Raw genomic sequence first — 27,599 nt, 5'->3', positions numbered from 1 at the left:
TGGGACATTCTCCAGGATGTGTTATTAGGTGAAAAAAAATCAAGTGCAGGACAATGTATATACTTTTCTGGCATTTGATACATACATATATATTTCTCTAAGTGGATGTGTATAAGTGAATGTGGTATTTTTGAAAAGTTACATGGGAAGTCTCTAGTGGTCTCTCATGAGGAAAGCTGGGTGACTAGGAGACAAGGGTAAGAGAAGCCTTACTTCTAAGTTTATATTTTGTACTGCATGTATGTATATATGTTTAAAAAAAATTGTGTTTTTTTGGTATGCGTGTGTGGGCTTTTTTTTTTTTTTTTTTTGAGACAGAGTCTTCCACTGTCATCCAGGCTGGAGTGCAGTGCCATGATCTCAGCTCATTGAAACCTCCACCTCCCAGGTTCAAGTGATTCTCCTGCCTCAACCTCCCGAGTAGCTGGGATTACTGGCACCTGCCACCACGCCCAGCTAATATTTTGTATTTTTAGTAAAGATAGGGTTTCACCATGTTGGCCAGGCTGGTCTTGAACTCCTGACCTCGTGATTTGCCCGCCTCGGCCTCCCAAAGTGCTGGGGTTACAGGCGTGAGCCACTGCGCCCAGCCAAAATAGTGTTTTAAAAATAAGTCTAGATATTATAACTTTAATTTTATATGAAGGGCAAATTATTTCAGCAAGTATTTCTTGACTCCCTCACTGTATACCAGGTCCATGGTGGGTACTCCCAGAGAGTCCAGGGAAGAAAAACACGAGTCCTTCTCCTTAGGCACCTGCTGGGGAGAGAAGATGCACCCACACGAATAACTAGGGAATAATACCAGAAGTGTGTCGTTGAACGTAGTCAAAGGTTCTAAAGTGGTTAAGAGGCTAGCAACTCTGTTTCTACTTGGGACTTTCAGAATGGAAACTAGATCTGGTTATATTTTTAATTTATTCGGGATCTTTCATGAAAAAGATCAGTATCTTAAATATATTTGTTTAATTTAAAACAACAAAATAAAACATAACTCTCAAAATTATCCTTCATATTACGGCAGTACAAAAATAATACACCAAACCATCTTTATTCTAGCTGCTTTCTAGTACCACTGGAACTAAAATACTCTATTTATTTAAACCTAAATTTAGCATGAGGTGACTGGGCAGCTCAGGACACTGCAATAAAATGGAATTGACATTTTGATTCATGGCTGTTGATGAGAATGTAGGACGTTGGTATTTCCAAAAAATCTAAGGCCATGACACACATGGAAAAAAATACAAGTAAGAAGAAGTAATTGAGATTCTGAAAGGAGACTTTGAGAATTACCTACAAATAGATACTGACCTTTTTTTTTTTCCTTATCCTTAATCCCCTTATAACTGAGTATCACTGCGATGTGTTGGAAGAGCAGGCACGGCTTCTGTGCTACAGGCTATAGCTGGTGTGTGAACACAGCGCACTTACTAATCCTGTACCAAATATAAAATTAGCTTAAAAATGACTTTCTGTTTCAGTTTGTTTGCTCATAAGGTACAAGGCACTGATAGATATTTGAGGAAAATGAAAGCAATAGGCTCAAAGTCGTTCAACTGAGAAAAATAACTGCTTTGTAAGACAGGCATTTCTGAGAAACCTCTAACCTCAGCCCTCCAGCCTTAGCCCCACCTTCCCTCTGAAGTCATACATTAAGGAGAATGTGCTGTGTTGAGCAACGCCACACCACACATGGGCTGCCTACCAGGGGAAGGCTGTTTCCATGCCAGAAGGATTCCAAAGAAATATATTGGGCTTGAGGTTAATTCTGGAGTCAAACTCTTGCCCAGAGACAGCCCTTGAGGTTTGGAAAGCCGACGAGACCCATCAGAGTAATTTGGCAACTGAGGCTTTGGGTTCACTCTAGGACAGAAGCAAGAACTACTTTGGCTAAATAGTCTTGGGCCAACTAATGCCGTCTTCAAGTCAAAGCCAAAACCTACCTGGTTTCTCAGAAGTCTTTCTGAGAAATCCTAATAACCCCTGTACTGCCATGAGTGAGGCTGGTAACGTGCTGAGTGTGGAACCCTGAGGCAATGAGAGTGAAATCGGGTAGCAGTTTGAGAGGTTATCACACCCCAGTAAGGAAGGTCAGGGCTAGATCTGCCATGTGCCCCAACATTTTCAGGATGGATTTAGCTTTCAGAATACTTGTGACAGCATCAGACTTCAGATTACCCTATCCCTACCCCACATCTACATGTGGGTCTGACCTAGCTGATGAGCCTTTTGCCTAAATCTCTCCTTCTCATTCATAATCCCTGCTAAGACCAAAATGATCCCTATCTTAGTTTCTTCATCGAGTTTCTGGCAGTACCTTTTTGTTGCGCTGGTTCTAGCTTTATGTGTCCTTTATACAGGTTAGCTTTGTCCTTTTATTTGCTCTGCTCAGACGTCCTTCAAACGACAGGTGTTTCAACACTAACCTGGATACATTTTAAATTTAGGAGGCCGAAGTGGTTGGATCACCTGAGGTCAGGAGTTCGAGACCAGCCTGGCCAACATGGTAAAACCCTGTCTCTACTAAAAATACAAAAATTAGCCGGGCATGGTGGTGCATGCCTGTAATCCCAGCTCCTTGGGAGGCTAAGGCAGGAGAATGGCTTGAACCTGGGAGGCAGAGGTTGCAGTGAGCCAAGATCGCACCACTGCATCCAGCCTGGGTAACAGAGCAAGACTGCATCTCAAAAAAATAAAAAATAAATAAATAAATAAAATTTTTGTGTCAGACAGAGTTAGTGATTTAGGCAGTAGTTCTCCCTAAGGCTTAATCTGTCCCAACCCCTGCTACTCTGAGCTGCTCTCTACTAGATCCATTACCTAACTCAAAGCTTCCAGGGAACCTGATTGCCTGAGAAGCCCTATTTACAATATGCTATTTCAATGTACCTTGACTAAGAGTGCGTGGGGGCTTGGTCCTATATAGGCCTCATTTGCACCATGACATCTCAGACACACTGAAATCAGACGACTTCTAAATGAAAAGAAAAAACAGGAATAATGCCATAGGTCCACCTTGACACATGCTACTATAAGGTAAGCATTCACCTTCTTATTCAATGGGTATAATTCTAAGGGTGACTAAAATTACAAGCACACTTTGGAGTTATTGCAGGTCCATTCCAGACCCTTGCAATAAAACCATATCACAATAAAGTGAGTCACACGATTTTTTTGGTGTCCCAGTACATACAAAAGTCGTGTTTATAATATACTGCTGTCTATTAAGTGTGCAATGGTATTATATCTAAAAAAAAGTATGCATATCTTAATTAAAAATACTTTATTGCTAGAAAATGCTGACTCTCATCTGTACCTTCAGTGAGTGACACTCTTTTTGCTGGTGGAGGGTCTTGCCTCATTGCTGATGGCAGCTGACTTATCAGGGTGGTGATTGGTGAAGACTGGGGTGGCTGTAACAATTTCTTTCTAATTTGAAGAGACATAGTCTCTCTCTGTGGCTCAGGCTGGAGTGTAGTGGCATGATTACAGCTCACTGCAGTGTCAAACTCCTGGGCTCAGGGAATCCTCCTGCCTCAGCATCCTAAATAGCTGCACTACAAACACCACCATGCCTCGCTAATTGTTCTTATTTTTTAATTTTTTTGTAGCACCTGGGTCTCAGTATTTTGTCCAGGTCAATCTTGAACTCCTGGCCTCAAGTGATCCTCCCCTGCCTTCGCCTCCCCAAGAGCTGGGATTACAGGCATCAGCTAACATGCTCAGCCTCAATTTCTTAAAATAAGGTCACAGTGAAGTTTCCCACATTGATTAACTCTTCCTTTCTTGAACTTTTTCTCTGTAGCATGTGATGCCATTTGATAGTATTTTACCCACAGTAAAATTTCTCTCAATATTAAAGTCGATCCTTTTAAACCCTCTCACTGCTTTGTCAACTAAGTTTATGGAATATTCTAAATCCTTTATTGCCATTTCAACAACGCTCACGGCAGCTTCACCAGCAGAAGTTACCATCTCAAGAAACCGCTCTCTTTGCTATTTGCTAAGAAGCAACTACTCATCCATTCAAGTTTTATCGGGAGATCGCAACAATCCAGTCACATTTTTAAGCTCCACTTCTAATTCTAGTTTTCTTGTTATTTCTACCACATCTGCAGTGACTTCCTCTACTAAAGTTTTGAATCCCTCAAAGTCATCCATGAGGGTTGGAATCAGTTTCTTCCAAACTTCTGTTAATGTTGATATTTTGACCTCTTCCTATGAATCACAAATGTCCTTAGTAGCATCTACAGTGGTGAATCCTTTCCAGAAGATTTTCAATTGACTTTGCCCAGATCCACAGAGGAATCACTACCTATGGCAGCTGTAGCCTTACAAAATGTATTTCTTAAATAATAAGACTTAAAAGTTGAAATGGCTTCTTGATCCATGGGCTATAGAATGGATGTTCTGTTAGCTGGTATAAAAACATTAATGTCCTTGTACATCTCCATTGGAGTTCTTGGGTGACCAGATGCGCTGTCAATGAGCAGTAATATTTTGAAATGAATCTTTTTTTCTCAGCAGTAGCTCTCAACAGTGGGTTTAATATAATCAGTAACCCATGCTGTAAACAGATGTGCTCTCATCCAAGCTTTGTTGTTCCACTTATAGAGCAAAGGCAGAATAAATTTAGCATAATTCTCAAAGGACATAGGATTTTTGGAAAGGTAAATGAGCATTGGCTTCCACTTATAAGTCACCAGCTGCATGAGCACCTAAAAAAAAGATTCATCTTGTCCTTTGAAGCTTTAAAGCCAAGTGTTGACTTCACCTCTGTAGACATGAAAGTTGGCGGGTGCCTGTAGTCCCAGCTACTCTCGGAGGGCTAAGACAGGAGAATGGCGTGAACCCGGGAGGCGGAGCTTGCAGTGAGCCGAGATTGCGCCACTGCACTCCAGCCTGGGCGACAGAGCGAGACTCTGTCTCAAAAAAAAAAAAAAAAAGAAAGAAAGAAAGAAAGTTCTAGATAGCATTTTCTTCCAATAGAAGTCAGTTTTATCTCCATTGAAAACCTGTTGTTTAGTGTAGCTGCCTTACCAACGATAATAGCTGTATCTTCTGGATCACTTGCTGCGTCTTCTCCATCAGCACTTGCTGCTTCACCTTGCACTGGTATGTCATGGAATAGCTTCTTTCTTTAAACCTCATGACCAACCTCTTCTAGCTGCCAAATTTTCTTCTCTGGTGTCCTCATCTCTCTCAGCCTTCATAGAACTGAAGAGAGTTAGGACCTTGCTCTGGATTAGGCTTTGGCTTCAGGGAATGTTCTGGCTGGTTTTATCTATCCAGACCACTCAAACTTTCTGCATATCGGCAAGAAGTTTCTTTTGCTTTCTTGTCATTTGTGTGTTCACTGGAGTAGCACTTTTAATTTTCTTCAGAAACTTCTCCTTTGCATTCACAACTTGATTAACTGCTTGGCACAGAGGCCTAGCTTTCAGTGTATCTTGGCTTTTGACATTCCTTCCTCACTAAGCTCAATCATTTTTAGCGCTTGATTTAAAGTGACAGACGTGCAAAGTGGCCTTTCACTTGAACACTTAGCGGCTATTGTAGTGCTATTCATTGGCCTAATTTCAATATATTGTTGTATCTCAGGGAATAGGGATGGCCAAGAAGAGAGAGAGAGACAAAGAAACATCTGGTTGTTGAAGTAGTCAGGACACACACATTTCTAGATTAAGTTCACATCTTATATGGGTGTGGTTAGTGATGCCTCAAAATAATTACAATAGTAACATCAAAGATCACTGATCACAGATCACTATAACAGATATGATAATTTAAAAGTTTAAAATATTGCAAGAATTACCAAAATGTGACAAAGAAATATGAAGTGAGCACATGCTGTTGGAAAAATGGCATCAATAGACTTCCTTGGCTCAGGGTTGCCACAAACCTTCAATTTGTAAAAATGCAATTATCTGTGAAGTTCAGTAAAGCTAAGCACAATAAAAGAAGGTATGCCTATACTATGCTTTTCTCTACTGGTGTAGAGGGTATTTCTTCTTTACGAAAATGACAAAAGGAATTCTTGATCTCTTTAAGTTTTTAAATTCAGGTTCTAGAAGTTGACGGAGCATGACAAATACTTCTCTTCTCCTAGACCCACTCCACTGCTTCCAAAAGGTCATCAGAGAAGGAGCAAAGCTGAAACATGCAGAAGAAGTATTGCATTTTTTAAATACTGCCAGATTGTGTGATTGATAGTACATCCAACTCAGTATATTGAAACAGTAAATAAATAGGGCCCATGTGCCCTAAATTAATATAGTTCCCAAGAGTGCTTGGTTTCAAGGACATAGTTTATGCTCTGCAGAATCTCCCTCCATAAAACAATAAAAATTACATAGCAGAAAGCAGGCTCTAAGTCAATGAGTTCTTCCTGAGAGTCCAAGCTTTGCTTTGTGCTGAGGGATGTATATGACAGGTTCCTTCCCTTTAGCGAGCCCACGATATAGTTGTGAAGGCAAACTCATACCAAAGAGCAGCATAGCAAAGACTACTAAACAACAATCAAGGGCTACACTTTTTCTAAGCAAGCGAAGGCTGCACTCACTAGAGTAGACTTTGTGATACTGAAGGGTCATATGTGGATCTTGGAGGCAAGAATGGAGACAGGTGAATAGACAGAAACAGAATGACCCATCTGAGGTGGGGCAAACACGGTGTGTTCATGGACTGTGAAGGAGCCAGATTGATTAGAATAGGCCATCTGTACTGTGTTAATAATTTCAAGAATACCACTTTCAGATACTGCATGGTAGAGGGAAAAAATATATAGACCTAATGAATTTATATCAATGTAAAAAGGATAGGATTAATTTTTCTTTGGTCTTCCACAATATATCCAAGACAGTTGCTTCAGAAATTATACTGTGGTTACAAGCCTGCGGGTGGGGTTTTAAAACAAAGAAACACATTCTAGTTCTACCCATTGTTTTATGTTCTTCTTGTCTATATTTAACAGAAAGTTTTTTTGGTGTTGGCCATGTTTACTTAAATCCTTTCCTTTCATTCCAACTATGGCATTTTTAGCCTGAGAATCCAATCTGACACCTTTTCCTGTACAGACCTGTTAAAGAGTCCAGCTGACTGAAAATTCAGAATCAGGATTATATAGGATTCTGGAAAAGAAATAAATCAAAAGAGAAAAAGGAGGGAAGTTCTATGCAATAAGTTTCATGTCATATTTAGAATAGAACACAGAAACCGCTAGTCTATAAAGCTCTGTCTGCCACTAATAAGCATACAATCTTGAGAGGGAAACAATGATAAAACTTACCTATTTCTAATAAGTGATGCATTACAAATGTAAAGGTATTTTGAACATAGATATTATCATATCATGTATTCATTTTTAATAAATATAGGATTGTATTCACCTGCAAAATGTATATGTCCAAACTTACTATTTTCTTTTTATATTAAAATGGATATTTTCCCCATTTAAAAGTCTTATGCCTGTGAAAATGTTAGGGAAAATTTGAAATTAATGAAAAAAGAATCTGCGTGACTTTGGAGCAGCCTGTGGGGAGCTGAGGCCATCTGGCAGTGTAATTCACAACCTTCCTGGGACATGTTCCTTGTACTGTACACTGCCCACTGAGTTTGTACTTCTCGATAAAGACCATGTGAGAAATTAGCAACATTCTGCTCAAAATGCAAGGTCCTCATCCCAAATACCACATTTCACAAAAGTAAACGTAAAATATGTCCCTTATCCTTTGACAAGCTATTCTTCACAGAACTCTAATTTCTGCTGCTTCTCAGTTGCTTCCCTGCACGATTATACCACAGGCTGTGTCCGGAGCTCATAGAGGATGGATGGCCGGCCAGGATGACACTCCCCAAGTGCCACCAGGGAGACAGACATGCATTCTCCCTTCTCTTCCTGAAAAAGACAGAATAGATCTACATCTAGATGTTTCCCAAAATTCAAAAAGAAAACCCTAAACAGCAAAATGCTTTAATTAGAAATCTCAAAAAATCATGAAAGCAAGCAAAGAGTTCCCCTGTCATACAGGCCTGTGAACCACATTTGGGAAGACAGTCAATGAGAGCTTTCTATCTTTTCTCACACAGGCACTACAAACCCTAAATTATGTAGTTACAAGAATGGGAGATGAGGAGTTGATATTCTGGAGAAAGTCACTCTCTGGGAAAGTGGAAAGAGCATGGGCTTGCACCCGACAGACCTGGGTCTAGCATTCATTACCTAGCTGTGCAAGTCACAACGTAGCTGAGCCTCAAAGTCCACATCTGTAAAACAGGATAATAATTCCACATTTCCAGGTTGTTTTGACAATTGTAAATAATATATTTGAAGGAAATAATATTTGGAAAGCCCTGAAAAAGTTATAGCTATCATTGATGTTTTAGCTGCTGGTGATGGTTTTATCATTTCCACTTTTATTACTGACCCAACACAGAGAAAGTAGAAGCTACAGGGAAATAATGTGCTACATTTTCCAGACCCCCCATCCTGCAAGCTTCAGAACCGGGAATATCCTGTCTTGCTGCAGTAACATCTTTTTTTTGCAGTTAGTACCAGACTCTTTCCTGGCACAGAGCATATTCTTTTTATGGAAGTGAATGCAATATTACAAAGATGCTTTTAATCAGAAACAGGCCACCTAAGCAAGAAACATCTCTTCAATAGGAAATAAAATGCTACAGCTCCATCGTTTTGCCATGAGGCAGGCAACATGCTGGGAAATGCTTTTGCCCACTTTTCATTCCTTGTCTAATCAATTCTTATTCTTTTCATAGTCACATGTAATGGGGTTGGAAATGGCTAAATAAAGTGAAAGATGTTTTGAATTGCATTACTAAGTGATAGCTACATTATTTCATAAATGAATAGTGCTACTCATATTCATATAATTTATGAATTGAAGTGTCATTTAGCGGAAGACATCAGTGTCAGATTTTGCATTTAAACACCTGCATTAGCTGTCAGCTGTGTAAAATCCCATAAAGACAGACAACTCCACATTAGGCACACAGATGAGGGTATTCAAGGCCCACTTTTGCAACTAGACACGAAACTGATCATGGAGAGCTTTCTGTAGTTACCTTCCTTCACAGCTTATGGAAAAAATTTTAAACCTTTTCTGAAAACAGCCCCTTCTACATGATTCATACTAGGCAACAGTCTTTGGAGCCTTTAAAATTTCTTTTTAATTTTAGCTCTGATGAAATTATCATTTTTATTGTTTACTTTAAAACAACATTTTAAGTAAAATTTAATAAACTATAAAAGGCAGTTTGGCAGGTAACAAGTCTGATATTTATATTGTAAATGCTAAACCTGTATTTCTGTACTACCAAAACCTTTCAAATTAGTAGATACTTATTATGATTACTCTGCTATGTAATTGTAGAGGTGGTGGTATTGGTGGTGTGTGTGTGAGTGTCTGTATCCGAGTGTATGTGTGTTGCTCCAGACTGCAGGAGAGCTGGAAGAAAAAGTGGGGGAAAGAAAGAGAAGCGGTAGGGTGAAGACTTGTACCCATACAGGGTAGAAATATTAGTTTAGGCCGGGAGCAGTGGCTCACGCCTGTAATCCCAGCACTTTGGAAGGCTGAGGAGGGTGGATCATGAAGTCAGGAGTTCAAGACCAGCCTGGCCAAGAACGGTGAAGCCCCATCTCTACTAAAATACAATCTGTCTTGTTTTTTATAAGAAATCTGCCTTATTTTTTACGTTATAAATAATGCATACTATGTATGCATTGTACAAATTGCTGAATTACATGAATTCCTGAAAGTACATAAAAAGATGCAAAGAAAAAAACCATAAAATATCTCACCCGTATTTTTGTTTCTCTGAGGTAACTACTGTACCATTTTGCATATTGTTAGTTGTCCTCTAAATTTTTTTGCATATATATTATGTTCACAAGACTTTTTATCAATTTGGTATTACCTCTGGGGAACAGTGACAATTGACCACCAGGACGTGTCAGGAATCTATGATCAGATCTCCTGAGAAATGACTATCATGAAGACAGTACCAAGCGACGAGGGATGTGCCCCCATGATCCAAACACCTCCCACCAGACTCTACCTCTAGCATTGAGGATTACACTTCAATGTGAGATTTGGGTGGGGACAAATATCCAAACTATATTAAATGCTTTTCTTTTCTGGAGAAGGCTGAACCATCTTGATGTCTACAAGCAGTTATCCCTTGTAACTGCCCGCCTATAGGCAATAGTGGTTAGAAACAATGTCTCCCTTGCAAGTTTAAGTTCTCAAGAGCCTGATGCAGAGATGACCCTGACAAGAATTAGCCAGGCGTGGTGGCTGTAATCCAGCTACTTGGGAGGCTGAGGCAGAGAATTGCTTGAACCCAGGAGGCGGAGGTTGCAGTGGGCTGAGATCGCGCCACTGCACTCCAGTCTGGGTGACAGAGCAAGACTCCATCTTAAAAAAAATAAAAAAAAAAAGAAAGAAATATTAATTTTTATGAAAGTTGTCAAATAAACCACAACTTAATGAAACAATTAGAGAATTATAAAATGGACTATATCTGTCTGAGCATGTAGTTGAGTGTGGACACATTAAGCCTGCATGGTGCACAGTCTTCACCTCAAGGAACAAGTCTGGGAGTAGAGAAACTTACTTAGGGGCTATAGGTAAACAAATCAACAAATGCACTCTAGGGTCATAAATGAAGTATTTTTTTTTTTTTTTTTTTTTTTGATTCGGAATCTCACTCTGTTGCCTAGGCTGGAGTGTAGCGGCGTCATTTCAGCTCTCTGCAACCTCTGGCTCCCAGGTTCAAGTGATTCTTCTGCATCACTTGATTACAAATGTGTGCCACCATGCCTGGCTAAATTTTTTGTTTTTGTTTTTGTTGTATTTTTTTAGTAGAGATGGGGTTTCTCCATGTTGGTCAGGCCGGTCTCAAACTCCTGACCTCCAGTGATCCACCTCCCTTGGCCTCCCAAAGTGTTGGGATTACAGGCATGAGCCACTGTGCCCGGCCAATAAATGAGGTAAATATTTTGATAGAACTGTATCCAAGGTATCATTGGCAGACAAAAAAAGAAACCCCTAACTTAGCTGGTGGGGGGACAGGCTGTGTCAGAAAAAAAAAAAAAAAGTAGCATTGGTAGTGATTCTTAGAGAATGCATAAGTGATATCCAAGGGTGGATAAGAAGAGCAAGGGTATTTTGAAAAGCAGAAGCATCACAGGCTGAAGGAATTCTGCCAGGCGTAAGACCACATGAAACCAGAAAGATATAAATGGTTTATCTGGAGTGTGGAAATATGACAAGAGATAATTATAACAATATACAGGGAAAGGACCTACTGAAACATGCAACAACATAAAAAGGGTATTTCAGATGTAGGAACAAATCTAAGTAAAGCAAAATAATTGGTTGAGTGGTGCAGCTAGAATATTAGCATATGAAGAGGTTAAATGATGAGAGGGAATCATAATTAACACATAGAAAATAAGTCAGAAACCTGAATACAGACATAGGTTAACATGTAAAAGTAGCCAGGTGTAGAGGACCTGGAAATGGTGGAATGATGGTGAGTGAGAGCGCATGCCCCACATTTAAGTTGGTAGCACTACTGGGTCCAAGCCAATGGTTGCTTGAATGCAACCCCAAGATTACCTAATCTCTTGATTTATAAAAAAAGAAAAGCAAGATGGTTAGGCATGGTTGTTCACGCCTGTAATCCCAGCACTTTGGGAGGCCGAGGCGGGGAAGATTGCTTGAATTCAGGAGTTTGAGACAAACCTGGGCAACATGGCGAAACCCAGTCCCTACAAAAAGTACAAAAATTAGCCAGGCATGGTAGCACATGCCTGCATTCCCAGCTACTCAGGAAGCTGAAGTGGGAGGATCACTTGAGCCCAGTGAGGTGGAGGATGCAGTGAGCTGTGATCGCACTATTATTGCATTTCAGCCTGAGTGACACAGGGAAAACTCTGTCTCAAACACACACACAAAAAAAAAAAAAAAGAAGAAGAAGAAGAAAGAAAAGCAATTCACGGCTGAGTGTGGTGACTCACGCTTGTAATCCCAGCACTTTGGGAGGCTGAGATGGGCGAATCACCTGAGTTCAGGAGTTCGAGACCAGCCTGGCCAACATGGTGAATCTCTGTCTTTACTAAAAATACAAAAATTAGCCAGGCGTGGCATGAGCCTGTAATCCCAGCTACTCAGGAAGCTGAGTCAGGAGAATCACTTGAACCCGGGAGGCATAGGTTGCAGTGAGCCAAGATCACACCATTGCACTCCAGTCTGAGTGAAAGAGTGAGACTCCATCTCAAAAAAATAAATAAATAAAAGTAAATTTTAAAAAAAATTTAAAAAGAAAAGCATTTCACAACATTAAGTGTATTTTTCCAATTGTTAAATGTTGGCAAAAGATTTTAAAATGGTTTTTAAAAGTTTAGACCTAAAGGAAGATAACTGTGAGCAGGTCTGGTTCGTGGTTTTCTATTTGAGGTCTTCTGATCTCATTCTATACTGTACATACAGGAGAATCCTACTGGACATTTTATGATACACTAAGACTTTTAGTTATATGAGATGTGATTTGGGGTAGAAGATGAAATGATTAAAAGACAAAATTCTGTACTTAACTCAGGCATTTGTACAGTGAAATGTACTGTGGCCTTAACAGGATGTTAGCAACTAAGTCCAGAAATATTTGGGAAAGAAATCACAAAATTAGGCAAACTAAGATTACTTTTACCAGGGAGACTGCTTGATTACATTGCACCATCTTAGAATTATAAATTATATACCTGCTCACAATGGTCAGTTAAATGCATTTTTTTGCAGCCAAAGAAATAAAATGCTATTTCATCAATTTTCATTGTCAAGTTGATATTTTCCTTTCAGTTGCTGTATTAGGCCATTCTTACACTGCTATAAAGAAATGAGACTGGGTAACTGAAAAGGAAAGAGGTCTAACTGGCTCACAGTTCTGCAGGTTGCACAGGAAGCATAGTGCCAGCAGCTGCTTTGGGGGAGGCCTCAGGAAGCTTTTACTCATGGTAGAAGGTAAAGCAGGAGCAGGCACGTCACATGGCCAGAGCAGAAACAAGAGAAATGGAGAGTGGGGTAAGGGGGTGCGCCACACTTTTAAATGATCAGATCTTCTGAGAAATGACTATCATGAAGGCATTGCCAAGCCACGAGGGATGTGCCCCCATGATCCAAACACCTCCCACCAGGCCCCACCTCTAGCATTGAGGATTACAATTCAATGTGAGATTTGGGTGGGGACAAATATCCAAACTATGTTAAATGCTTTTCTTTTCTGGAGAAGACTGAATCATTTCCATGTCTACAAGCAGTTATCCCTTGTAACTGCCCACCTATAGGCAATAGTGGTTAGGAGCAATGTCTCCCTTGAAAGTTTAAGTTCTCAGGAGCCTGATGCAGAGATGACCCTGACCTCAGTTGAGCTTTTCCAGCAAATAATGATACAATGGATCACTTTGTCTTTTAAATAACATTCAAATATCTAAAATTCAGAATAATAGACACGTCCCGGTGGTCAATTGTCACTGTTCTCCAAAGGTAATACCAAATTGATAAAAAGTCTTGTGAACATAATATATGTGCAAAAAAATTTTAGAAGACAACTAACAATATGCAAAATGGTACAGTAGGTATCTCAGAGAAATAAAAATATAGGTGAGATTTTTTTTTCTTTGCATCTTTTTGTGTACTTTCAGGAATTCACATAATTCAGCAACCTGTACAATGCATACATGAGTATGCATTATTTACAATATAAAAAATGGGACAGATGAAAGAAAAGAAATGGTTTGTAAAATAAATGTTGGTTTAATGTATGAAAATACAAGTTTTGTGATGGCCACTCTCAAGGATGAAAGTAAGGAAGAAGAAATGCAAATGATCTACTCATTTCTATTCTTGAAAGGAGGAGTACAGATAAAAATGTGTGGAAGTCTATTTAAATGCATTTTAATAGGTTATCATTGATATTTCCTTTCAATTCCTCTATATTGTAAGTATCTCTAGAATCTTTAAACATAAAGGATACATTTTTAAGGCCAGCAAAGCAAGCTCTAAAGGGAAACTCCAGTTAAGGTTAAACTTAAACAAACCAACACAAAGTCTGGGAAAAAAAAGAAATTTGAAGGGCATGTATTTTATAACATTATGACAGATATGATAGATTTGTTTTAAACTTGATCTATAGCAACTCTGAGTAGATGTACTGAAATAAAAATCTTAGGTCATCAGAAGAAAGTATTCAAGTCAACATTATGAAATTGCCTTGATGTTCAACAACGGTAGCACCAACAACAAAAATATGAAAGAATAAATAACCAAACTTATGCTACAGTCAGCAAATCTAAAAAATTAGGAAGTCTAGAAGTAGACAAAATGCTGGTCCCTTTGGACAATATGCATATTTGTTATTAATTCTTAGTGTTCTTTGAGAAGATGAATAGCTCAATAAGGCAAGAGAGGGGCTTGGTGAGACATGCAAAGGATTAGGGATAAAACTTGATTTCTTCAGGAACTGAAAATGATGCTTCTGATTCTCCCACCAGTTAAATAGGTCCTTAGTGTCCCTAATGCAGAGATAAATAATGCTAAGTGTGTTACCACTTCAGTGTTCCTGTTCCAATTAATATAATCCTCCAGGGAGAGAATAAGATATCATGCAAAAGCCCCTGGTACTTAAAACTGAACATTAAGTTGAGCCAGATCTTCTCAACTGCCTCAACTACGCTTTTGGAAGTATAATATTTGGGACATCAGGGTAACATTAAAGGCAGTTTTGATACTCCAGGGCATAGCACTCCAATCGCCTGGAAGAATTAAGGAAACAATTTAAACAATAGGAAAATCTGGCTCCTTAAGAAAAACACTTGCTAGAATAACAAACATGATTTGCGTGTATTAGTCAGCAAGTCCTTTGCTCTCTTTTAGCTATGCATATGTAATATGTGTATGTAATAAACTGCATCTATCAATTCTCTTCTCCCTGATATTTGTAACGTCTCCTTCTATAGAATATTTGCTCACATAATTAGTATGTTCTTCATCCTGTCTTTTAACTCACTAATGGATTTTTAAGAATTTTAATTTAACAGGTTTAAGCATACCATCACACTCAATTGCAAACTATATGGTAGATTCTCCCAAGTACCATTTATTCATATTATCTTATCTATTCAGATTCTGGCTATAGGCACAGCCATGTTCCTATATGAATCTCAAAGGTCAGAAAATCCATTTCTCTCATTTTAACTGATTGAGGAATTTAAGACCAAGTGTGGTTCAGTGTTCTTTACAAGATAATTTATTGCTCTGAATATTTACTGCAGAATTCTAGACTAGCCAATAACCATTTCCTCTGGAGATATCTCATTTGCAGTCTGAAGAGAATAGTGTTACTACGTGCAAGCAAAACTGGGAGAAAAAATATTTTATGAAGTAAAATTGTCAAAAACCTTTCTACTAATTAATAAAAAATAATAGTATGCATGAACTTGAAATGTAAAGGACTTGCACTTGAACCAAGAATTTGCATATTTGAAAAATAATAGATGCTGGGAGGTTGCAGAGAAAAGGAAACACACAGTGTTGGTGGCAATGTAATTTAGTTCAATCCATATGAAAAGCGGTATGGTGATTCCTCTAAGAGCTAAAGGCAGAACTACCATTCGACCCAGCAATCCCTTTACTGGGTATATATCCAGACAAATATAAATTATTCTACCACAAGGACACATTCATGCAAATGTTCATTGCAGCACTATTCACAATAGGAAAGACATGGAATCAGCATAAATGCCCATCAATCACAGATTAGATAAAGAAAATGTGGTACATATACACCATGGAATAATATGCAGCCATAAAAAAGAACAAGATCATGTATTTTGTGGGAACATGGGTGGAACTGGAGGCTACTATCCTATAGCAAACTAAGACAGGAAGAGAAAACCAAATACAGCATGTTCTCACATATAAGTGGGAGCTAAATGATAAGAGCTTATGAACACAAAAAGGAAACAGACACTGGGGTCTACTTGACGGGGGAAGGTGGGAGGAGGGAGAGGAGCAGAAAAGGGAACTACTGGGTACTGGGTTTAATACCTGGATGATGAAATAATATGTACAGCAAACCCCTGTGACACGTGTTTACCTATGTAACAAACCTTCGCATATACAATGGAATGTGTGTTCAAGGGTTGGGCAATTTGCGCGAATGAGTGAAATCAGTTGTAAGATGATAGAGAAGTTGTCGACTATATCAAACTGTAAATATTTTCCCTTTCAAAATTACTTTAATGCTAAAAGATAAAAGAAGCAGCAGCAGCAGCAGCAGTAGCAGTAGCACTTCTGTGAGTTCCAAACCAGTTTCAACCTGAAGTCAACCATTTGTGATATTTTAAATCACACGGAATGGAATGAGTTATCTAATAAGTGACAAACTTTTAATAAATTTTGAAGAGAGAAAAAAAAAAACAAGAGTTAGATTTTCACTTCATGCTGTACACAAAAATAATTCAAAATGTTTTAAAGATAAAAGTATTAAAGTCAATAGAGTGCAAGAAGTTTATGCTTTAATGCACTCCCTGTGTTCCAAACACATAGGAATAAAATATAGAAAGGAAAAAGCAAAAGGGCATAACAAGATCAAAAGCAAAATAGAACTCTTTTCGAATCAGAAACAGAAAAGAAATTGAAGACACGGAGTGGGTTCCAAAGCCATTGGTCATCTAAGTGTCCAAAAGCAGGCAGAGTAGTTAAGGGTTCAGGTCCTATGAGCAAGAGACACCAAAACTGTTCCAGGTGAGTCAGAAACCACTGTTTCCAGCTACAGACAGGAAAGAAGTTTCCTGCCACCTACTCCATCCCTTGAAAAGACACTTAACAACAACAAAAATAACCGCAACAAACTATTCCCAACTGTTTCCTAAGGTTATTTCTATAGAGCAACTGACTTCAGGAGGTAATGAACACAGAAACAGTGTGGAATAAAATTTTCAATCAAGAGACCTGTGGTCTCCAGATTGCTTATATCCTTCAATATCACTGCAGGGAAGAAACTTTAAACCATAATTATGAGACCTTGTTCTGGACTATGAGTTTGGATGGAAGCAACCTTAGAACTGCAAACCAGACATTGAAAGCAAAGAACATAGAATGTCTTGAAACATTTCAAATAATTAATATTATCCAGACTTTGTGTTCTACCCCCAATGCAAGCAACTTAAATAGGAAGGAATGGACACATATGTAAACACAAACACACACACAAACAAATTAGAACCTTAAAATGATACTCTGACTTCTCTTCAGATGAGATACATTTTTCATCTTTTAAGATGTTCTACTAAGTAGCTCATGAGATAAAAAGGAAACTATGATAGAAATTATGAAACATTTAGACACAAATGACAATGAAAGTACTACAGAGAAAAGGTGGGATCCAGTTTTCACAATTGCAAGAATGAAAATATGTATAAACTTAAGTTCATTTATTTGAAAAGGAAAATACTTTAAAACTAAATGACTTTTTTAAAAAGCTAAATGAATTAAGCATTTAACACAGCAGCTTAGGAAAAATAAGAAAGTTGAAGCAAGAAAATAATAAAGTTAAGAACAGGTATTAGCGAAATAGAAAACAAAGAAACAAAAGAATTAATGAAATAAAAATCTAATTTGCTGAAAAAGCAAATAAAATAGAAAAACACCCAATAAGACTAATTAATAAAATAAAACACTTATGTAATTAGCAATGAAATAAGACACACTTACACATATAAAGCACATTTAAAACCAAATTAATTTCAGAAACCAATCTGATATATATGCCAAAATCCTAAATAAAATATTATCTAGATGAGCAAACTTGTGTGGAAAATAATACATCGTGACCTATTTCTGTTTATTTAGGAAATACAAGAAGTGCTCAATAATAAAAGATATTAAATATTACACTAATGGACAGATGAGAGGAAAAACCACATGGTCATAACAATAAATGCAGAAAAAAGTGTTTCATAAAATTCAAACAACTATGATTTTTAAAACATTCAGAAAATAAGTGCAGATGCTAATTTCATTATTGGATTTTAAGTCTTAGCCAATGCAAATATATTGAAAATATTTTGGAATTTAGAAATATATTGGAAATGAAGAAACAAAATTATATGTACTGGCTATCTATGTGATTATTTGGAATTTTCACTAGTAGATTTCACAGAGTATGCAGGATGCAAGGTCAACATAAAAATTAATAAGATTCCTACACACCAATAATAACCAATTAGAAAATATAATTTAAAATATTTTGTCCTTTATAGATAACAAAAGCAACTCCAAAATCATCAAGTAGCCAGGAATAAAATTAAGAAAAGAGAACCTTAAGAATTTAAAGGAATAGTATTTTGTTAAAAGCACTTAGAAGCAGGCTTGAATAAATAGAGATATATTCATGGATGGAAAGGCTTAAAATTGCAAATATGTAAATTGTCTGCTTGATTTTTAATTTTATAAACACAAGTTTTATTTGAATTTTATGAGAACCATGTGAAGCCTTATTTTTTTTAGTAAGCTTAGCCAGGAAGTCTGTATTAGCCAGTTTCATCAGAATGTCTTATTATTTATTTCCCTAGTCCCTATCAGACGTATTTGCTTCAACTGTTTCTCAATTGTGGCTGCTCATTCACAATTTTAATTCTGTTATCTGTGCCACCTGACCTTGGGATTTTTCGGTTCTGACTCCTAGTAACTGGGCTTGGCAACTACTGAACTACTGAACTCTCTTCTTACCTCCTACCCTAGATCTTTTCTCAATAGTTTATCTGGAACTGTTCCCTGAAACACTGCTAGTATGTAGTTGCATAATCCCATTACACAAACCAGTCCTTGGCCATACCCGCTGAATGACTTCTTATTTAGTTTTCAACCAAAAACCTTAGGGAAAATTTTTAATGCATAAATGCTACATTTCTGCTAATATATGTCTCATAATGGGTGTGCCACTATCCCTAATGTTGTACCGCTGGAAATGGGATTTTCAGACCAAAACAATGACTCACTGAGGTGCCATTTCTAGAAATCTAGTCATTTCTACCTAGGAAATTGGCCAATCTCAGGAAGTAATAAATAGGTTACCAAAAGGGAAGTTAAAGCTTCAAATGAATTGAAGTCTTGTGAGATTTTAATGAATCAAAGCCATTTAAAAAATAATAATAACCTTAGGTAATTTTTAATGTGTGAGGTTCTGATTCTTTCAGAACTAAAAAGCAATGACACTATTTTGAAAACTTTTTTTATTAGAAGAAATCTAGATAATGACTGCATTTTATGAGGTTGTTTTAAAAATATATCGAACATATGAAGGTGTAAATTTAACTGTCAAACAGTTTATTTAAAACTTAAGCAGGTCAAATAATTTGTTCCCTTTGACTTATTTTTTGGCACTGCTTTATTGGATGTGAATAAAAATCAAATATTGAATAGCACCTTTCTCAAAAGAACTACTTAAAAATAATCTTAGACATAATATTCCATGGTTATAAGTCCAAGGAAAATAACAAAGATTCAGTCCCATAATCCAGATATTGGAGATTTAAAATTTTTATTTGTTCATGTTAAAAAAGAAGAGATGTTAAAAAGAAGCAGATTTTTTGACCTCTTAAAGTGAATAGAGACAGAGGGACAGCTGGGTTTAGCCCACATAGAGTTATAAACTACACCGGTGATTTTCTTTCCTTTTTCCATTTCTTTTCCTAACTCAGCTAGATATACATTCCACAGTGCTCCAGTTGTGCAGAGACAATCTTCTTTGTTTCACTCCAACCTGACCTTGCCTGTTTTGAGTCCCATTACCTAAGAAACTTTCGAATGTTTTAAGTATCTGATAAAAATAAACCAAGGATATTTTGTTTTTCAGTGTACAATGCTTCTACTTCTATCACCATGTCAACTCCATGGGCAATCAAACATCTGGAGATAATCTTTATAGCATCCTTCCTATATTTTAAAGATAATTGCCTTGTCCCCTTATAGTTCTGAATTCATTATTCTCAGTTGATTTAGCAAGACCATGTTAATATCAACATCAACAGACATGAGAAACTAAGGAGGGCTAAACTTCTATCTGTCACAATTGATTATCTAAATTTTTGTGGGTAAAGACGCCCCTGTACATAACAGTCTGAGCACACTGGATCCTGATAACAGTATTATTTACTTAGTAGTCTCCATTAATAATTTGTGGAAACTTGTGTGACTATAGCAAGTGTGAGGGTTAATTTTGTGTCAATTTGACTGGGCCATGAGGTGCCCAGATACTTAGTTAAACATTAGTTCTGGCTGTGTCTGTGAGGGTATTTCTGGATGAGATTTACATTTGAATCCCTAGTCTGCAAGCCTGCCTTCTCCAACGTGGCTGACCCTCACCCAATTTCTTGAAGGCCTGAATAGAACAAAAAGGATGAGTAAGAAAGAATTGTTTATCTCTATCTGACTATATTTGAACTGGGACATTGGTCTTCTGCCTTTGAAATTGAACTGGAACTTACACCATTGGACATCCTGGTTCTCAGGTCTTTGGACTCAAACTAGAATTAATACCATTAGCTCTTCTGGATCTCAAGTTTGCCAACTAGTGATCTTGGACTTCTCAGCCTCAATATTCATATAAGCTAATTCACGATAGTAAACGCACCCCTCTCTCTCTCTCTACACACCACACACACACACACACACACACAGAGAGAGAGAGAGAGAGAGAGACAGAGAGAGATCTGTATCTGTCTGTTGCTATCCATGTATCTATCTATCCTATTGATTCTGTCTCTCTGGAGAACCCAGACTAATACAGCAAGTTTCGCTTATTCAACAAATAATTACTAAGTACCTACCATGAGGTTGGTGGTGCCCTAAGCAGTAGGAGATAGGATTCATAGTTAAACATCTTTATTTATAGTAAAAGCCTACCTTATATTCTTACCATGAACTGAAAACAGTATGCCAGCCAGCTTCCTTTGTAATCTCTGTTGAAGAAATCACCATTGATTCATTTGATCAGCAAGTCTATGTTAAGTATCTATTATTAGGTACTCTTCTAAAAGCTAGAAATATACAAGTGGAAGGCAGGAAAACAAACAACCCTGTTTCATAGAGTTTAAAATGTAACCGGAGAGAGAGACGACAAAGAAAAAAAACAAAATACATAGTTGTTGGGAAACAATTTTCCACAGGTCTCTCACATTTCTGCATATCTTGTTGTCAGAGGCACTGACTGCATTTGTTTTGAACTATTCTCCTAAAAATACTTATCTTTCTGATACTTTCATCAGAACATACTTTCTGATGAAGAACATCAGAAAATATAGTGTCGTGTTCAGAGGAACGTCAGGGTTGCTTACAGCCTAGGAAGACAGTGATAGGCTATCACTATATATAACTGTGTCACTATATCACTATATATAACTATGTCACTACATCACTATAGTGATCATGATAGGCTGTAGGGCTGAGTGAGGTGGGAAGTCACAAGAAGGCTTTCAGGAAAGAAGTGACATAATTTGATTTGCAGCTTATTAGATTCACTTTGGTTTCTATGTTGAAAATAGCTCAAAGGAGACCTTGGCAGAAGAAAGAAGTCACGAGATTGAAAGGTGAGACAGGAAAGGAGTATATAGCTAGAAATGTTTTCCTGAGTTAAAAGGAGAGACAAAAGAGTAGAGTTCTTTAGATAAAGGCATTCTCCTTTTCATATTTAAAACCCTAACTAGTGTGCTAATTTTCTCAGTAGCATTCTTATTTAATTCATTGAACTATAATTGTATAAGCCTAATTATTGCTAAGAATCCATTAGGCAATAAAAAAATTTCCTCTCTAGTTAAAGAGTTGCACATGTCTTATATGTGAAATTAAGAAAAAATTAATTTTGATTACACCAAGTTAGAATCGATTAATTGATTACTTGCAACAGTCATTGAGAATTTGAATGTTTTCCGGTGCGTTAAGAAGCAAATAAAATTTAGACTGAAGTTTTTTTTCTGGTAAGATATGTCAATACATAAGCCCTTCTACTCAGAGGAAGGCTTTATCTATCACTCCAGAAAGTGAAAGTCATGGCTAGGAAGAAGATAGTCATGGGTATCCAAAACATCCTTTTCCAGGAATCTTTTCATTCTAAGCCAGTCATCTCAATAGTGTAGAGATGAAATCTTACAAATCTTGCAAAGAATTCTAGCTGATTCATTGACAGGATTAACCTTTTATATCCTCTTATAATACACCTCATATGAAGATGAAGGGAGGAAAGTAAGAGGCCTGTCATGGTAAGAAAGCAATGAAAATCCTAGATAAAATTACAGGGAAAAAAAAAGAAAACTATTTGTGTAGACTTCATCATCATCTATCTCTTTTTAAAGCCTTAGGGAGGTGCATTTCAGATCTGGTAGCATCATCCTGGCCCACTCATCCAGAGAGCATTTGTGGTTAAAATCCCCCCAATGAAAATATTCTATTCCCGAATAAGCAAGGCATGAGGAGGACATGAGGGAAACACCAGCCTGACTCAAGTTAATGGTGAGTATTAGGAAATGGTGAGAAATTAGGTAGAGAGGGAGGGTGGAACCTTTTGATGGAGAATTTTAAAAGCCAAAGACAAAGCGGTTAGACTTGAGGCGACAGGGAACTCAAGTGTCTTCATGAGCGAAGGCTTATGTATGTCCATATACCAACTAGTTTATCATCAATGGGAAAAAAATTGAACTTCAGTCAAACATTGTTTTCTTAAGTTCTATATAGTGTTAAATGATGAGTGAAACTTGTTCTTTCATCTAGCTAATTCTCTAAGTTGGTTTACAGGTTTCATTCCAGTTGGTTTTCGGTTGCTTTGAGGTTTGGTTTCAGGGAATATTTTGAGGGCTGTGTACACATATTTTTTTGTTGATTTGTTCAATTGTAGAAATAATGTGCATTTTAAGCCTGCTTTATAGATGAGAACCCTGAAGATCAAAGAAATAAAAGGAGCTATTAATAAGGCTTGATAACAAAAAAGAAAAAATATTTCATTCTCAACAACTAGACAATGACATAAATTTTTGAAAAATGAATTTTTGAGAAAGCCTGGGTACTGTGTATTTTAACCCTTCATCTATTCATCATTGTAATAATAGTTAGAATTCTGTGCTGGAAGATACAGCAATGGACATGGAAAATACAGAGATGTCTAAGATACAATCTCTGAAGAAAAAAATTGACATGCCAAGAAAGGGCGTATTCTGTGGTAAACTCACTGTTTATAATGCTATAATCAAGGTTTGAATAAAGAACCTTGGGGAACAGAACAAATAATAAACTTTGCTATGGCAGTTGGGAAGGGGCTATTAAATTGCATAGTTAAAAGTGAGTGGGATTTATTCAAAAGGAGAGAAGGAATGGGCAAGAGCAAGACCTTCAGAAGACAATTTCCTCTATGGATCCTCTCTCTCTGAATATACAATGAAAGTCTGAAGACTTTAATATATTCCCCAGGACAGCCACTTCACATAGTCTTCTTGAAATCTATGATAGAGGGTTTGTTAATTCATATAATTGGTATAAAAATAATCTTCATCCATGAAATGAGTGTTATTTAAGGTATGTAACTGGTTAGAAAGTTTTCACAGCCCCACTTCTCTGGTGTAATGGAAGAGTAAGAATAAATGGCTGATCTGGCAGTGTATGTATCCCTCCACTGCACAGAGTTTCAATCTCCAAATTCGACTACAAGCTTGCTTCAGAGCACCCTTGCATATATGAAATTTAAATCCAGATGAACTAATTTATGATGGAAACCAAACACTTGTTGGAAGTGGCGGGGGCGGGGGATGATTGGGAAGGAGAACCAGGTTATTTTCTGAAGAGGAGGAAATGTTCTATATCTTATTTTGAACATGGTTACATGGGTATAAGAATTTAATAAAACTCAACAAACTAATGTTTATGATTGTATTGCAATTATATCTCAATAAAAAGTAAGAAAGAAAAGCATTGCATCTAGTTCACATTAAACTGTGCATGCGTGTACTAGTCTGGAGCTTTAAGGGTATATGTGGTGTTTCACCCAAGCTATAAGAACAGGACTTGTACAGAATCCATGCTTGCTTTTGACACCTCACTAATAAATGTATGCACCTTTGGCAGAATCTGGTCTCAGATGTGCTTTTGTTGTAACAAACAATCTAGCTGTTAGTTCATAGGAATAGTAGCTCAACATCAGCACTTAGTTCTGAAATTTGCTAAAAAAAAAAAAAAAAAAAAAAAAAAAAAAAAAAATCCTAACATTAGCTAAGCAGATAAATGGGCTTAGGTAAATTTGCAACCATAAATAATAGTGATTTTCAATGTGAAAATTTGAATTCAAGCTAGAAAGGGAGGGCGCTTTGCTGATGCAGGTGGGCTTTAGGGGAGATTTGTCTTTTTGCAACCTGTCTATTTGCTAGTCTGCCAACTTTACAGTAGTGCTGAGCTCTCTCTGGAAGAAGTACCATGGATCACAGAATATTCTATCCCCACAAGACTTTACAGAGTGTCTTGCACTGACTATTTTAATACATGCAAGGAAGGAGGAGGGGAATACACATAGAAATCTTTTAAGTATGTGTTTTTGAATTAATCAAACCTGAAAGTTGTAAACCCAAAGGAGGAACAAAGAAAAAGAGAGAGGCTCTTATGAAAATTATTGATACTTTAGGCTCTTATGAAAATTATTGATACTTTAGGATACAGCTAAAGCAGTGTTAAGAGGACAGTTTACAGATAGAAAGATTTCAAATTAAGAATCTGGCCAGGCACAGTAGCTCACGCCTGTAATCCCAGTCCTTTGGGAGGCCAAGGCAGGTGGATCATAAGGTCAAGAGATCGAGACCATCCTGGCCAACATGGTGAAACGCCGACTCTACTAAAAATACAAAAATTAGCCAGGCACGGTGGCATGCACCTGTAGTCCCAGCTACTCAGGAGGCTGAGGCAGAAGATTTGCTCAAACCTGAGAGGTAGAGGTGGCAGTGAGCCAAGATCGTGCCACTGCACTCCAGCCTGGGCAACAAGAGTGAAACTCTGTCTCAAAGAAAAAGAAACAAACAAAAAAAAATCTGACACTGCATCTAGAGAAACTAAGAAAAAAGGAACAAATCAGCCTCAAAGTTAACAGAATAAAAAAATAACTAAAATCAGACAAAAATCGAATGAAATTGAGATGCAAATTTTATACAAAAGATCAACGAAACAAAAAGTTCTTCTTTGAAACAATAAACAAGATTGATAGACTACTAGCTACATTGAAAATGAAAAAAAGAGAAAATTCAAATAAACACAGTCATAAATGATGAAGATGACATTACAACTGATCCAACAGAAATCCAAAAGATCCTCAGAGACTTCAGAGACTACTGTGAAAATCTCCATGCACAAAAATTAGAAACTCTAGAGGAAATGGATAAATTCTTAGAAACACACAACCTCCCAAGATCGAACCAGGAAGAAAGTAAAAACCTGAACAGACCAACAACTTTTTTTTAATTAAATCAGTAATAAAAAACCCTATCAATCAAAAAAAGTCCTGTACCAGGTGGATTCATAGCCTAATTCTACCTAGGAATACATCTAACCAAGGAGATGAAAGATCTCTACAAGGAGAACTATAAAACACTACTGAAAGAAATCAGAGACAACACACATAAGAGGAAAATCATTCCATGCTCATGGATTGGAAAGATCCATATTTTTAAAATGGCCATATTGTCCAAAGTGATTTATAGATTCAATGCTATTCTTATCAAACTACCAATGACATTCTTCACAGAATTAAAAAAAAGACTACACTAAAATTCATATGGAATGACAAAATAGTCCAAAATAGCCAAAGAAATCTTAAACAAAAAGAACAAAGCCAGAGGCATCACATTACCTGACTTCAAACTATAGTACAAGGCTACAGTAACCAAAACGGAATGGTACCAGTACAAAAACACATAGGCCAGTGGAACAGAATAGAGAACTGAGAAATAAAGCTGCACATTTATACACTTCAATATTCAACAAAAATAAGCAAGGGGAAAATACTCTATTCAATAAACAGTGCTGGGATTACTGGCTATCTATAGGTGGAAGACTGAAACTAGACCCTAATATACAAGAATTAACTCAAGATTGATTAAGGAATGTAAGACCTCAAACTATAAAAATCCTAGAAGAAACCCAAATAAATGCTCTTCTCTATATCAGCCTTGGCAAAGAATTTATAAAAAGTCCCCAAAAGCAATTGCAACAAAACAAAAATTGGTAAGTTGGACCTAATTAAACAAAAGAGCTTCTGCACAGGAACAGAAACTATCAAGGAAGTAAACAGCCCACAGAATGAGAGAAAATATTCACAAACTATGCATCTGACCAAGGTCTAATATCCAGAATCTGTAAAGAACTTAATCAAATCAATAAGCAAAAACAAATAACCCCATTAAAAAGTAGGCAAAGGACATGAACAGACACTTCTCAAAAGAAGACATACAAGCAGCCAATGAGCACATGAAAAAGCGTTTATCCTTAGTAATCATCACAGAATTGCAAATCAAAACCACAATGCGATGCCATCTCACACCAATGAGAACGGCTTTTGTTAAAAAGTCAAAAAAAAAAGAAACAGATGTTGGTGAGACTGTGGGGGAAAGGGGACACTTATGCACTGTTCGTGGAAATGTACATTAGTCCAGCCACTGTGGAGAGCAATTTGGAGATTTTTCAAAGAACTAAGAGTTGAACTACCATTTGGCCCAGCCAGTCCCATTACTAGGTATATATCCAAAAGAACATAAATTGTTCTACCTAAAGGACACATTCACCTGTACGCTCATCACGGCACTATTCACAACGGCAAAAACATGACATCAACCCAGTTGCCTTGTATCAAGGGATAATTGGATAAAGGAAATGTAATACATATACACCATGTAGTATTAAGCAGCCATTAAAAAGAACTAAATCTTATCCTTTGCAGCAGCATGGAGGCAGCTAAAGGCTATTTTCTTAAGTGAACTAACACAGAAACAGAAATCCAATACTGCATGTTTTCATTTACAAGTGGGAGCTAAATGTTGAGTACACATGTACATAAAGATGGGAACATTGGAGACTCCTAGAAGGGAGAGAGAGGGATGGGGGTAAATGCTAAAAAACTACCTACTGGGTATGATCAATACCAGGGTGATAGGTTCAGTTATACCCCAAACCTCAGCATCACACAATATACCTCTGTGATAATCCTGCAAGTACCCCGTTTCTAAAATGAAAGCTGAAAAACAAAAGAAAGTAAAAATCGACATTAAGAAATGGACAAATACTATACCATAGAAGCGTTGGAAGTTCCATTATTATCATATTCCCTTATCTCCTCAATACCTTCTTCTTCCTCATAATTCTTGCCCTATAAAGACAATGAGTTTGATTTTAAAACTACTGCTTTTAAGAAGGCAAATAAGAAAGCACATCATATACGAAAAACGTTCAAGCAAGTCAGTCAGTCTTGGTTTTGTTAAATCTCTTAAAATGTTTTAA

General features: G+C 37.2%; 1 long non-coding RNA gene across 1 annotated transcript; it reads right to left on the bottom strand.

Moving 5' to 3' along the window:
• Nucleotides 1-1,320: 1,320 nt before the first annotated feature.
• On the bottom strand, nt 1,321-27,418 carry LOC134731833 (uncharacterized). Its single transcript, XR_010114449.1, has 4 exons — nt 27,391-27,418; nt 2,893-2,977; nt 1,947-2,031; nt 1,321-1,439 (listed from the first exon to the last, which is right to left on the bottom strand). It is a non-coding gene; the product is annotated as an uncharacterized lncRNA (long non-coding RNA).
• Between the last annotated feature and the right edge of the window lie 181 nt (nt 27,419-27,599).

Source organism: Symphalangus syndactylus, chromosome 11, assembly GCF_028878055.3.
Source record: "Symphalangus syndactylus isolate Jambi chromosome 11, NHGRI_mSymSyn1-v2.1_pri, whole genome shotgun sequence".
Classification (NCBI taxonomy): domain Eukaryota; kingdom Metazoa; phylum Chordata; class Mammalia; order Primates; family Hylobatidae; genus Symphalangus; species Symphalangus syndactylus.
The sequence above is the reverse complement of the archived record's forward strand: the minus strand, read 5'-3'. Positions and strand labels throughout refer to the sequence as shown.